The following is a 14,554-nucleotide window of genomic DNA, read 5'->3' as shown; positions in this document are numbered from 1 at the left end:
TGCGTCAAAATGGTCCATCAATGTGTGAGAAAATAGAGCCATTGTTCCACCACTATCGAATTTGGGGCGTCGTTTCTTTCGCATCGTATAGTGCCTGCTTTGTACCGTTTTGTGCTCCTATTTCCACTTTAGTGCTTCTATTTCCACTTTAGTGCGACAACAGAAATGGGTCAAAATGGCCTACAAGTATAGCGGAATAACTTAATGCTGTTCCGTCACCATCAAATGAGGTCGTTTCCTTCACATTTTTTATACGTGATTTGTGTCACTTTGTGCATCAGTGGAAGAGGGTCAAAATCGACCTTGAAAGTGGAATGAATATGTCATTCTCTGTCATATTTGTAGGTCGCCTTTGACCCACTTTCGTTGGCCTACAAAACGTGAAAGTATGCCCAGAAACGGTATAAATATGCACTTAACAATGCGAAAAAAGCGACCTTGAAATTCGATACTGGTGGGAGAGTGGATCAGTTTTCTTCCCACATTGAATGCCCATTTTGACCCACTACCATTGATTCACAAAACGTGAAAATAGGCTTACAAAATAGTGGAAAACTCGCACAAGACGATGTGAAGGAAACGACCTCGAAATCGTTCTTGACGGAACAGCATGAACTTGTTCCGCCATATTTGTAGGATAACATTGACCCATTTCCGGTGACGCAGAAAACAAGGAAATAGGCGCACAAAACGACACAAAAATGGAAATTTAGCTTAATTACATGGAAATCTTAAGTTTGTAAGCTTAATTATATGGAAAATTTTATACATTTTCCCTCTACGTTGGTCTACTTTACGTTGATTTGGGACTTTTAAATTTTATTCATTTTTCCACTGAAAAGTATGTATAATTCAACAAGTTGATTTGATTTTGAGTTGATTTTGGGGTTTAACGTCCCGGTCAGCAGCGAGGCTATATGAGACATGGACCTACTGATTAACGTGGAATCCGAACCACATGAGCTCCCGCCGGAAATCGAACCAGGGTCTCCCACGCCAAAGGCGCGTACGCTAACCGCTTAGCCACGGAAGAGCTCTATAATTCAACAAGGAAGTAATTATTAGTTATAATTATAATAATTATCTATATAATTGAATTCATTATAATTTGGTCCATAACAAACACTTTACCATTTCGTACTAGCTGTTATGCCCGTTCTTCGCACGGATCAGATAAAATATCGATGTAAACAAACTGAACAACGGGAGAACAATTAAGAAACATTTCTAACATTGGACATATTTTGTGTGAATATATATCCAACAACGTACATGTGTTTTCATTGGGAAGGCCGATGGGGGCTGAATTTGAACGTAAACACTATGGGGGTGTCACTATACGTCTGAGCAACCCCGATAAATATGGATTCGACACAAATTCTACTACTTTTACATGTCCCGGTGAACGCCCCCTCAGACCCCTTGGTTCGTATTGTGAAAAAATCTCCTCTGGCCCCCACCAACCTCCAACTAATACCGCGAAAACTATGAATGTGACACTAACATCTGCCATTTTCTACTACTTTTTACATATGCCGGTTAAAGTCCCTATAATCCTCTGGTTCCAATTCTTAAAAAAAAAAAAAAAAAAAAAAAAAAAAAAAAAAAAAACAATGCCTCTGGCTCGCAGCCGATGGGGGCTGTATTTGGAAGTCAACGCCTGTGGAAGTATCACCATTCATCTCAGCGACAGCGAAAACTATGGATTTGACACTAATATCGGTCACTTTCCATTATTTTCACATGTCTCGCAATTCCCCACCCCCGGTGACTCCTGGCCCGCATGCAATGGTGGCTAAATTTGAAAATCATCGCTAATGAAAGTATCACCATTGATCTCAGCCACCGCGAAAACTATGAAATCGACACTGATATCGGTCATTTTCTACTACTTTTACATGTCCCGGTAAACGCCCCCCTGAGACCCCCTGGTTCGATTTTTTTCGAAAAAGCTTTGCCTTGGTGTGGGACCTGGACCAAGGTATCTTTGACCGAAATTTGGTAACTCTCGGTCGACTTGTCTGGTCCCCAGGCCGGTCCCGGTAAACGTCCCCTGGAGACACCCTAGTAAAGAATTAAAAAGAAAACTCTTCGTCTTGGTCTGGGGCCTAGACCAAGCTACCCGTGACCAAATTTTGAAAAGTTTCGGTCCACTCGTCTCGTCCACAGGCCGCATAAAGATAGACAGACAGACACACGAACAAACTCTATTTTATTTATATTAGAAAGGTCAGATCCGCCGTTATTGTATTAGTGCGGTGCTTGAGCGATTGATTGTAGAAATTCAAACTCCGATGAGTGATAATTTTTTAGGCTTGTTTTATCACAAGTTTAAACTCTCTAGTCAGTAGAGAAGAGGGCGTGAATCATGGGTCAGAGTTGATGACAATGGGTTTTGGTGGGTCTGTGGGTCACAGTGGGTAAGAGTGGTTTATGTTGGGTGATGGGTCAGAGTGGGTCACGGTGGGTCGTGGGTCACGACGGGTGGTGAGTCAATTGGTCGTGGCTAAAGTTTTCATTGCCCCACGCCCTCTCTGAACTACAGTGTTGAAAATTAATCAGTGAAAATCAATTGCAATTGATCAATCAATTGAAAGTAATTGCTGTGGAAATCAATTGCAATTGAATCAATTGCCAATTAATTTCAATTGCAATTGAATTACAGAATTCAATTGCAATTACTTTCCACTGCAATTACTTTCAATCAATTGATCAATTGCAATTGATTCTCCTTTTTTAATGGCCAACTGCAATTAACAATTAACCATTACTTATTTCAATTGTTAATTGCAATTAACAATTAAATTTACAGATTAATTGTTAATTGTTAATTCAATTGAAATTTGCCCAACACTGGTATGGATCCATACTTCAGACGTACTTGCCCAGCAATACACACATAGTGCCTTTTACATTTATTACATATGCGATTGTTTTATCCGAGAAACTACCCGGTGGGTTATGGTGCCACACAGAGCCCCCTAGCTGGCGTACAAGTGTCCACTCGAACTGAAATTGTTCTTAATACATATATCTTCAAATTAAAGAAAAGTATAAAACTTACATGAAGTTGAAATAAACATGTATTCTTTATGGAGCCGGCCCCTTAATATTTGGGACGAGAGAGGTCTCATTCGACTTGCTGTTGAAAGAAAACATTAAGCTTTAAACAAAGGAACGTAAAGCATCATTAATATCACAATAAGTTAGTAAAGTGATGCATCTGTTTTTGTGTGATGTGTTAGAATTGTATTTCCTCTTTTAACGGAGTTCTTAATATCACCTCCTGTTATACTATGTTCTGTTTTCCTTTATGTTACGCAACTAAAAACCTGGGTTTTATGTACTTAAGAAAAATGAAATGAAATATTTCAGTTTTACGTCCCACGATTATGCCGTGTATGCTAAAGAATGTGGTAAAGATGTGAATGAATGAGAAATAATGCAATGAAGGAAGGGAAGAGAAGAACCCGAAAAAGCTAACGCACACAATGTTTGTCCACCACAAAGCCATTTCCCGCGAGCTGGAATCGAAACAGAGACTCCAGAGGCGAACGCTTTGCCACTGAGCTACTTCCGCCTCTATAGGCCTACACTTAAAGAATGCACATAGCTGTGTAATAGTTCAGGCGGTCGGAACAGTAGGAAACGTTACAAAATGAATACTGCAACACAAGTACATGTTAACTTACAAAGCTAAAAAATTGATATCATATAGTCATTCTGCTAATTGAAACACGCTTCTAACATCCGCAGCAGCCTTTTGTAAAGATAACACACAAGAAGTAGAATTTATGAGCCCAGAACCATGAGATAAAGTAACGACTATATTACATTTTGTTCATATTTCTAGGCGGCTGATATTAGAACCTTGTCCTCTTCTTTCTATACAAACTACATGTCGTCCGTTAAGAAAAATATATATTTGAAATAAAATATGCTAAATAAGTGAAATTTATGTATAAGGTAATCAAGAAAGTTCAGTAGCTTTTTCACTCACAACCTTCGAACATTAATATGTCACCTAAAACGTACCTGGAAGATCAAAAATAGTACCCATCATCATCGATGACCTTTTGCCAACGTTCTGGAAGGTCATGCATTCCATCGCAGTACAATTTGGTGGGCCGTGAAGCGAAGAAGGTATCAAGTGCATTTTGCACCTCTATTTGGGATTTGAACTGGTATCCTCTAACGTGATTATCCAGGGAATAGAACAGGTGATAATCGGATAGTGCAATGTCCGGGGAATATAAGGAATGCAATAGTGTTTCCCATCCAAGGCGCAGAATGTTGTCTCAGGACATCCTAGCCATGTAGGGCTTAGCGTTGTCCTGTAACAGGAGGACCCCTTTGCAATTCAGAAGTGCTAGCTCCAGAGTTTTGAATTTTTCTTCAACACGGCTCAACTGTTGACAGAACAATGTTGTATTGATGCTCTTACCAGCTGGTAGCAGTTTTCGATGCATGATGCTGCGAGCAGTCCACCAAACACACAGAAGGGCCTTCTTCTGGTGCAATGATAGTTTCAGCTGTCTCGGAACTGGTTCATGGGATGCTAATCAATGATGACGGCGCCGTGAAGCCTCGTACAGGACCCATTTCGCATCACATGTCAACACCCTGTCCATAAATGGCTCCTTTCTCAGGCGAGACAATAAAGAAACACAGGTGTCTTCTCGCGTTGCCTTCCGGCCCGAGTCAAATCATGTGGAACCCATCGACCCAATTTGTAGCGCTTTCAAAGGTGATGGAAGTGCTGCCGAATGGCTTCTCCATTCACACTGCATTGTAGTCCGAGTTGCTCACATGTCTGGCCACCGTTTGCATCAATCGCTGCTTGATGATCTTCATTTTGTACATGTGTTGGACTTCCGGCACGTGGTGCGTCTTCGAGTGTTTCGTCACCGTCCTTAAACTTCTTGTTAAACCATTCTGCACTGTCTGCGTAGTCACGACACCCTCACAAAAAGACTTGCATATCTTCCGCCCCGCTGCAGCGGTGTTTGACCCCAGTTTGAACTCGTACAGCATGCACGCCTTTATGACGCTTCTTGGAGGTTCCATGTTCACTCTGTCCTTACTTAAGTTCACGGTGTAACTGAACTGAAACAACCATATAGTATGTTCAAGGGCGCCAACCCTGGGGGTCCCCCCATAGCTCATGTGGCCCCCTATTGTATTTATGAATATACAATATTTGGCAGAATTTGAATGCAATTTGTCTTAAAATCCTCATATATATACCTTCTGCATCTGAATACCCCCTCTCTTCAAATTTACAGAGAAATCGACGCCCTTAAGTATGTTGGATATACTCACACCAATAACTGATTTTCGCCTTATCTCCATTCGCATTCAACTCACGGTGTGAGGGCCAATTGAGCACAGACCTCCACAAAAAGCGACAGAACCTTTTTTGTTTATCTTTATACAAAGCTCAAGCTTCTAGGACAGTTTCTCAGGCAGGTCACCATATACTCTAAAATAATGAAGTATTGACTGTATCCTATCATCAAGTTTTATATACATTAGTTTCTATTTTTGTCAGTAATGATCTGCATTTCCATCATGAAAATTACGTATAGCATGTTTCTGCAGTAAATATACTAGGTATTTTAAGCTGAATACTTTTGAGCAATAGTAGATGAAATACTAAATCGTCTATTCTTGCAGCTGATATCGTTATTAATTATGTAATATGAAGGAAGTTCATTCTCAGAAGCAAATTTATGCTCTATTGATAACAGTGCTAGATGGTTTTGTTTCTCTTGGCTCAAAGAACTAACGCTAATGCTTCTACGTAGTAAAAAGTGCCCACCTTTGGAATATATATATATATATATATATATATATATATATATATATATATATATATATATATATATATATATATATATACTAATTTGAGGATTCTGAATCCAACAGACTTACTTTTAAACATATCATCCATGTCATCACGAGAAAAATGGCCTGGAAATTGAGTTCTTTGAGCTCAAGCCGTTTCTGATTTAATGATAATTTACTAACTCTCTCTCTCACATGAAAGAGTCGCTAGCACGGTAATGAAAATTCTGAGTGTATTGTAAAGATCAGAAAACAAATATTGTAACTTCAATTTATAAATTTCATTGAGATGAAGAAATGAAAGCCCTTTATTTTCTGTAACTTGGTCAAATCTGAGAAAGTAGCTGCATATACACTGACTTATGCATTTGTTTCTCTTTGACAAGCTTATCATTCAAATCATTAGAATAGGTTGTAATTACTTTTTTCATTGCTCACTATCATGCAAATTGTTTATTCTGAGAATGACTTCAAAATTTATATTTTTCATTTCTGGACACCGAGAATCCGAGATACGATCTTGTGTATGATTACATGAAATATATATATATATATATATATATATATATATATATATATATATATATATATATATATATATAGATAGATAGATAGATAGATAGATAGATAGATAGATAGATAGATAGATAGATATAGATAGATAGATAGATAGATAGATAGATAGATAGATAGATAGATAGATAGATAGATAGATAGATAGATAGATAGATAGATAGATAGATAGATAGATAGATAGATAGATAGATATGTTACTCTTTAGTTTCTTCTGGAATTGTTTCAGATTCTTACACTACTCCGATCAGATTTATGAAAGAAAATCTTCCTTTCCTTTCCACTTTCTTGAAAATTAAAGAAAAAATGAATATACCTCAATACAACATAAGATTTTTTAGCTCTGCTTAAGTATTCAGAGCAGGAGTGCCGTTTACGGAGGGTAAATTGTTCCTTGAGAAACATATGTTTTTTCAATAAGTGATATACTAATATATTAATTTAAAAGAAGTCAAACTCTTATGTCAGTGAACTACGCGTATCTTGCTACCCCCATCCCTGTTGCAAAATCTGAAAACACGCTACTGATTGTGACTGTGTACCTCTTATATCCTTGTCTATGGAATCTTAAGAGCTTTAATGTTGCCCATTTTAGTATCAAATGAATTATCTTTCGATTGCATGATTTAACTTTCAAACATTCAAGAGATGTTCGAATTTGAAAGAATATAATTTGCCCGTTTACTTGTGTATCCCATCACGGCACAAACTGCATTAGATCTATGTATTTCGTTACTTCTGGTAGTTTTTGTACTATAGGTTTCATTGTCTCAATTGATGTGCACTTGATCATTATTTCAGAAAGGGTATGAAAAAAAAGATATTGTTAACCAGTGTATCTTCATAATAATACTACCCAGATATCGAAACTAGTAACCAATTCTATTTTCTCTCATCCTACTTCTATATTTGATACCGACTACTTCGTTCCAATCACCATAACTTTGCCTTTCTAACATTTATTTTCATCCCATATTCTTCAAAGCACCTGCTGAAGTTTTCTAACATCTTACTGATTTTTTTTTCAGATTCCGCCACAAGCGTCATGTCATCTGCAAATCGTATACACCTAATCATTCTACTTCCTGCCGTCTTCACTCCGTAGGTTCTTTTTCACTATCTATTTAGATAGATATTAAATAATTTGGCACGAGACAACATCCCTGTCAAATTGCACTCCCCTCTTTAATTTTTCCGCTATTACTTGTTGAATCATATATAAGTTTCTCATGAATCTTCGTTCTTTCCATTTTAATCCAACCTTCTTTAGAACTCCCAACAACGAGTTCCCGTTTACACAGTCAAAAGCCTTTTTTAAATCAATAAATAAACATACACATCTTTCCCTGTTTCTATATTTTTTTCACTGAATACCCTTAATAATCCAATTACATCTCTTATGCCATTTTCTCTCCTAAGCCCGAACTGTTCTACTTCTACTTTTTCATTTGTTTCTCCAACAACCTTCTGCTCAGTATTCGAAACATAGTTTTTGCTGCCTGTGATATGAGATTTCTTTGCCACTGGTATCGTGATTGCCTTTAGAAAATCTTTTGGCCACTCTCCTGTTTCATATAGTTCATTGCTGTGTCGGAACAATTCTTTCTTCTCCTTGTCCCCTATATTCTTAATGAATTTGCTTGGTATATTATCTATCTCGATTGCCTCTCAATTCCTAATCTCGGATATAGCTTTCTCAACTGATCTCGAAGAATAATTACTAAAGTTTTTATCATTCTCGCGTAGTACATTTTATACTTCAACATTACGGTTACACAATCTATCCCTACTCTCATAAGAACCCTCAATATATTCTTTCCATTTTCCTAAGATTTCATTTTCGCTGACTACCTTACGGTTCTTATTTACTACTGCCATCATAATACACCCTTGGTTTTTCGGTGAACAATAATTACAGTGTAGCTGACGTATTGAGATAAGCGTCAGAAATAGCCAACCATTTTGAGTAAATAATCTATTAATCATATGTTTGTATGTTCGAACCCTAAAAAGTTAATCATTTTTTTGCGCACATTTAATTCTTATTTGACTTCCAATGCTAAATTTCAAATCCTCGTTACTTCTTCCCCGTGTGCACGACCACCTGAAATTTTATTTTATGTATAGTTGACCTTTCTCTAAATCGTGTCCAAGTTTGGTCAAATTTCCAGTAAGTGCCAGCTGACCATTTGCTGGTAGCCAAATGCTAACTAGACATGTTCTAAAAATTAATTTCAAATGGTTCACTCGTTTTTGAGACAGACAACGTCGATGTCATTTTTATATTTTGCATATTGACGAAACGTATTTAACTTGCCTTTTTACAGAGGAATTTTTGAAGACGATGGAGCATGTGCTCTAGTTTTCTTTTCTTCTTAAATAACTTGTTCATATACCAAATTTCATTTCTCTAACATGCGTTTACGTGAGATACTCTATTTTTGGCATAACTTTTAAACTCCTCTTTTTTTGGTAAGGGCACGGTGCCTTAGTGGTAGAGTGCATACGTCTAGTGTTTGAGATCTCTAGTTCGATCCCCACCCAAGTAAGTTTGTAGTGGACAACATCCTGCTTGTAGGTTTTCTCGGGATACTCCCGTTTCCTCCCAGTTTCCCATTACACCAGTTCTTCCATTATCATTTACTTGCTTTAATCATCGTTTCCCTTAGCCTAAAGGGCATAATCGCGGGACGATAAACTGAAAGATTTTATTTTATTTCATTTTCTCTTCCCCTTACATGTTAATGAATGTAACATGATAAAAACTTGACTGGAGCCAACTGGTAACTACACATTTTAAAATTCATTTCACATCCATTTTTCATTCATTTTTCTGTGATGGCGAGACATAACAATCTCGATGCCATTTTTAAGTATTGTGAAAAAAGTGATAGAAATTTGTCTTTTTTCTCCTTAAAAGCGCAATTTCTAAAAACACTTGGACATATTCTCACTCGTTTTTAATAAGGAATTTACGCGACCAAGTTTTATCTCACTGACGTATCAATTTAAAAATTAGATACTACCAATAATTAAGTGTTAATTTCTTCCAATTTGTTCACTAGATCTTCTTGAGTTTTGTTCACTCTTATTTAAGGAGACAAAGCGAATAAAATATGGCCAACTTCACACTTACATACTCAATATCACAGAATCAAATCAGACCACTAGTAATAATTTGATTGTATAATTGCTGGTACTAATTTGAATTGATTCTGTGACATTTACTATGCAAGTGTGAAGTTCACCCTTCCACTTTAATTTAATCTCTCATTCTTCAAAGCATGATGAGATCTAGTGAACGAAATTATGACCTAATTATCAGTGGTATCTAATTCTTAAATTTTGAATCTGGAAGGCGGGTATTCCATATAGCCGAGATTCTGAACCTCTTATCATCGCCGGCAAAGGGATAGGGTGAAAAGGGTGAACATACTGTAAAATATGGACCGCAGTTGATTAAAAGACAGCTGTGTGGTCTGATGAGGACTGTTAATGCAAACTTTATTGTATCATAATACAATTTATACAAGTGAAAGCCATGGAGAAAGTAATGCAAAAGCATAACTGGAAATATTTGAAGATATATCAAAGAAGCTATACCGTTCGATGTATCCACATCAAATTTTTAACTTAAGTTCTTGCATATTGTTCTCTATAAGGAGTTTTGTGGAATTTTCTTTGTAGTTTAATGATAGTTTAATCTTGGCTGGTGAGTACCAGCCACCTTCGAACAAGTTTTTCTTTTTAAAAAAGAACTCAGGCGATTTTGTTCATATTTCTTAAACAAACATTTCATTAATAGCTCTGTTTGGAAAGAATAAGTATATGAAGTAAGATATTTTATAGGAATCGTTAGAAATGGCTCCGTCGTGGCTATATGGTTAGCAGACACATCTTTGGTTTCGAATCAAGGGAAGCTCGGTTTCGATTCTCTGTGGAAGCTCATGTGATTCGGATTCCATGTCTAATATATAAAGATAACCAAAATAGTTCTGTCGCTTTTTAGCCTACCACCTTCAAACATTGATATGTCTTGCTACTTTTACTTCCTCAATACATTCTGTCACTATTTTCAGAATTAATTTTCCCTTAAACACTTTCTAAACAGTTTTTCATTTTTTGTAGTTATCTTCGATATTAATTTCCTTTAAATCCAACTAATTTTCTTCGTTCTTCTCTACACTCATACTTCAGAAGCATGTATTTTAATTGTATATAATTTATGATGTTTTGGAGACTATATAAAGTGACTTCATTGTCAAAATGCGCTTTTCAATTTCCTAAATACTTCTCTAAAATGTTATTTTCACTAATAATACTAGCAACAAAGATACGCAAAAGATGAAAGGAAAAGTTCTCTTGAATAAATCTAATCAAAATATTCACAGAGGAGCATTTATTACAAGTAAGTACTGCTCTGCTATTATTAATTTTTTTACCCTTTTGCTCTTTCAATATTTTCAATAACACACTTTTACCCATCTATAGTTTATTACTAATCATTGTTCTAACTAGTTGAACTTAGTTGCACTTTTCTTTCTTTCTTTCCGCGGTTCCGGTTAGATTGTCAAAAAGTAGTGGTTTTAGTCGGTATTTTGATTGTTGTTTTTGCGAAAAACCATGTGTTGTCAGCGATGCAAGCAACGTTCACCCAGCACGTTGAAGAAAATATAGATCCACATCAGTAATTATACTCTTAAGCAGACAGCAGAAAATATCATAATAAACCTATCGTTTTGTGTGACGCGTGACAACGTGTTGACAATGTAACAGAACTGGCGGCGGTAAGTAGCCCGATAAGGAATCAGAACAGCTGCAATAGGATGAGGTATCGAGAGGATTACCCGTTGGATGTCCTCGTGGTTTATGGAAAACCATGCGTCTTCAAAACGATTCAAATCTTTCACTTTCATTTTCGGTCAGCTGTAGCTGGTGTAGTTTGAAGCTATGAAAGGTACAGTGCAACCATCGACCAGCGTGTTCAATCGGCTAGTGATCGGGAGAAGGCGCCGACTAAGGAAGCAGAGGAATATTGTGTCCAGCCAACAAATGTAGGACAGTAGCGCAAAAGAATGGCACGTGTTTTACTGCTGGAATATAGTCTTTGGTAGGACCTGGACTAAACTGGCCATAATATTGGGTTCAACTTCTCGTGAATATAGCGCTGGCTGGTTAAATATAATTCAATGCGTAGAAGGCACTACGAGGTACTGAATCCAATTGCACCCTATACCATAACACCCACTGCTGAATGGACGTGACGATGCAAAATGCAGCCGCCTCCAAGCCTAGTGCCATGATAGTGTCAGACCATGATGTTGCTCACACAGGCCATATTCGTCTGAAAAGATGATGTGCTATCATTCATCTCTACATGCGCGACGTTCGCGGTATCATTATGGTCTCCCATATCTATGCTGTGCAATTAGCAGAATCCACAGCAATGGAAGTCGTGCAGATATACCCCACTCCTCAGATTACTTAAACTTTTCTTGGGGGATACTGAACGCTGCCAGTATCTGGAATGTATATGTCTGATCCGCTAGAGCCATTGCACAGGTTGTCTGTTGTCGCAGTCGGTGATAAGTCGTGGTGGTTGGGACCCGGCGTGTTGCCAGATAGTGGCATCTAGTCCATATGCGCCACACCACGCCTCCTTCCGTCTAATACGGGTCCCAATGTTGCGGGAGAATGAATTACACTCGCGATACGCCATTATTAGTCAGCGATCAAAGGCAGAAAAGTGCTGGAGGGAAAAGCATTTTTAACGGTATGCACGCAAAGTGGCACCAACATTTGTCTTGCATTAACTATTGCTCATTGTCCGACCTCCTCTTGCTCCCATTAGATAAGATAAATTGTACTGTCATGCTAATTAATTCTTTATCCGTCCATGCTTTACGTATTCTGCAAATTTTGACTTTCTGTAAATCTTCTTCTTCGTTATGGACTTTTAATAGCAAGCAGTGTATTTACCATGTCATAATGATGAGTATTATTCTTCGATTTTTGTTAAATTTTGGTAAGAACAAGCCCTATTTTCAATGTATTATCTACTTACACTTATTCCTATTATGCATTCCGTTATGGTGTCTACAGTGGACAATCAAAACTCGGACATACAAGTTTTCGTTTGCTCTTGTTTTCACACAAGTAAAATACGTATAGTTGCGCTACGATGACTGCAACACTTTCGACTTTTCTTATAATATTTTTTGAAAATAATATCCCCTTCCCCATTATATAGCTAATTTACGCTTACTAAGAATGTGCTGGATTATAAAGCGTGAAACAAACTTCATGGCATTTGAAGCTGGCGCTTAGGGTTTCTTTTAAAATCACTGCCACCCTACCGGTTTTAATGGAGGTATAGCTAGTAAAAATGTAAAGCCACTATTAAACTACGAATATTAAAGCATTAATGCTTATCATTTCTATATTTACATAACCATTACAGTCTTTTATAACAATTATCCTTATTATGCCAAACAACCTATAGTAGACATGTTGTATTTAGGTTTGGGTAGTAAAGGCAATTATGTGTGTAGTATCTGCTACCATGGGTACTATTACGTAGTGCTCTCAAACGGGTCAGGTCGGGTCGAGTCAGTCGGGTCAGCTCGGGTCGGGTCATTCGTGTCGGGTCAGTCGGGTCAGCTCGGGTCGGGTCAGTCGGATCAATTCACTTTGGTCAACTGAGTTTAGGTTGAGCTTAAACTCGGCTGGAGTCGAAAGCTGCTGTTTTTCACTAGTTGCCTAATTAAAAATAGCAATTTTCAATTGATTTTATAGAAACCATAAATCTATTTTGAACAGTTGCAGCTAGTGTTTTTAATGGTAAATGCTTATTTTTGTACTTGTGTGTACTTTAATTTTTAAATGTGGAAGATTGATTTTACCAATTGACTGTAATATTAATATTTACGCAAATATGGAGTCTGGATTTAGAACAAAACTAGAAGTTGTTTAAGCAAGGCCAAAAGAAAGATTGGATATGGACGACCAAGCCCAAGCAGGGTAGCGGTGGCTCAGTGGTAGAGAATTCATCTCTGGTGCATGGTGTCCATGGTTGGATCCCAGCTTGTGTTAAGTGGGCTTTGTGGTGGAGAAACGCCGTGTAGTGGGTTTTCTCGGGGTTCTCCTGTTTCCTCCCACTTTCTTCATTCCACCATTTCATTCATTTCTCATGGTCACCATATCCCTTAGCGTCGGTGCAGAATCAAGGGACCTTAAACTGAATATTTCATTTTATTTCACCAAGGCCAAGAACATCGATACAAGAACAAGATAAAGATTGGATATGTAAGACGAAGTGCATGGGAATCTTGCTCTTGGCCTTGTTTTGGTAATCATCAAGAAGCGATGAGCATATTTTCCTGCTTTCGTTATAGTATGAAATACCATAATCAAAATAACACTTGGTCTTCATTTGTACCGATGAGGCGAGCATTCTTGGCTCTTGTATAGCATGAAAGACCACCAAGACTACGAAATGCAGGACCAAGACTTGACTGCAAGGCAAAGAATAAGACGCAGTATTGATGACCAAGACCCAGGGAGCGAATTGTTTGAATTTCATTTGTTGGGCTGAAAGTGATGAAATAAAATTAGTACTTTATAATTAATTAGTATACTGTATTTTTAAATTTTAAATTACAAAATTCATATTATGTATCTTCTTACTTGCAACTATATATACTGTAAAATACGTTTTAATTACCGAGAAAGAAAAATCAAAGTGGCACAGGTCCCGAAATCATAAGAACCTATTTTGGAATGAAAGTTGAAGGGTTGGGAAAAATCACAGGTGTTCTCCCGTTTCCTCAACTCTTATCATTGTAGTTAAACGATTTCCTTTTGTCTCAGCCAAGAGACTCTTGCTACTGCCTTCCGAGAAGACCCCCGGCCGTCCGAGCAGGTGAGAACACTGACCTTGAAGAAATATTTCGTCTCATAGAACTGAAGCAAGAAAAAAAATTCTCCCACGTCGGACATTACTATCAGTTATAAAAAGAAATAAGCAAACCTCAAATATTCATTAAGATGCATATACAAATCCCCCACTTGATCTAGCTAGTGGTTTACGTGTAAGACTTCGATACACATGGTCCGGGTTTAATTCCCAATGGGA

The sequence above is a fragment of the Thermobia domestica genome, chromosome 11 (assembly GCF_964235325.1).
Source record: "Thermobia domestica chromosome 11, izTheDome1.hap1.1, whole genome shotgun sequence".
Taxonomy (NCBI): Eukaryota; Metazoa; Arthropoda; class Insecta; order Zygentoma; family Lepismatidae; genus Thermobia; species Thermobia domestica.
The sequence above is the reverse complement of the archived record's forward strand: the minus strand, read 5'-3'. Positions refer to the sequence as shown.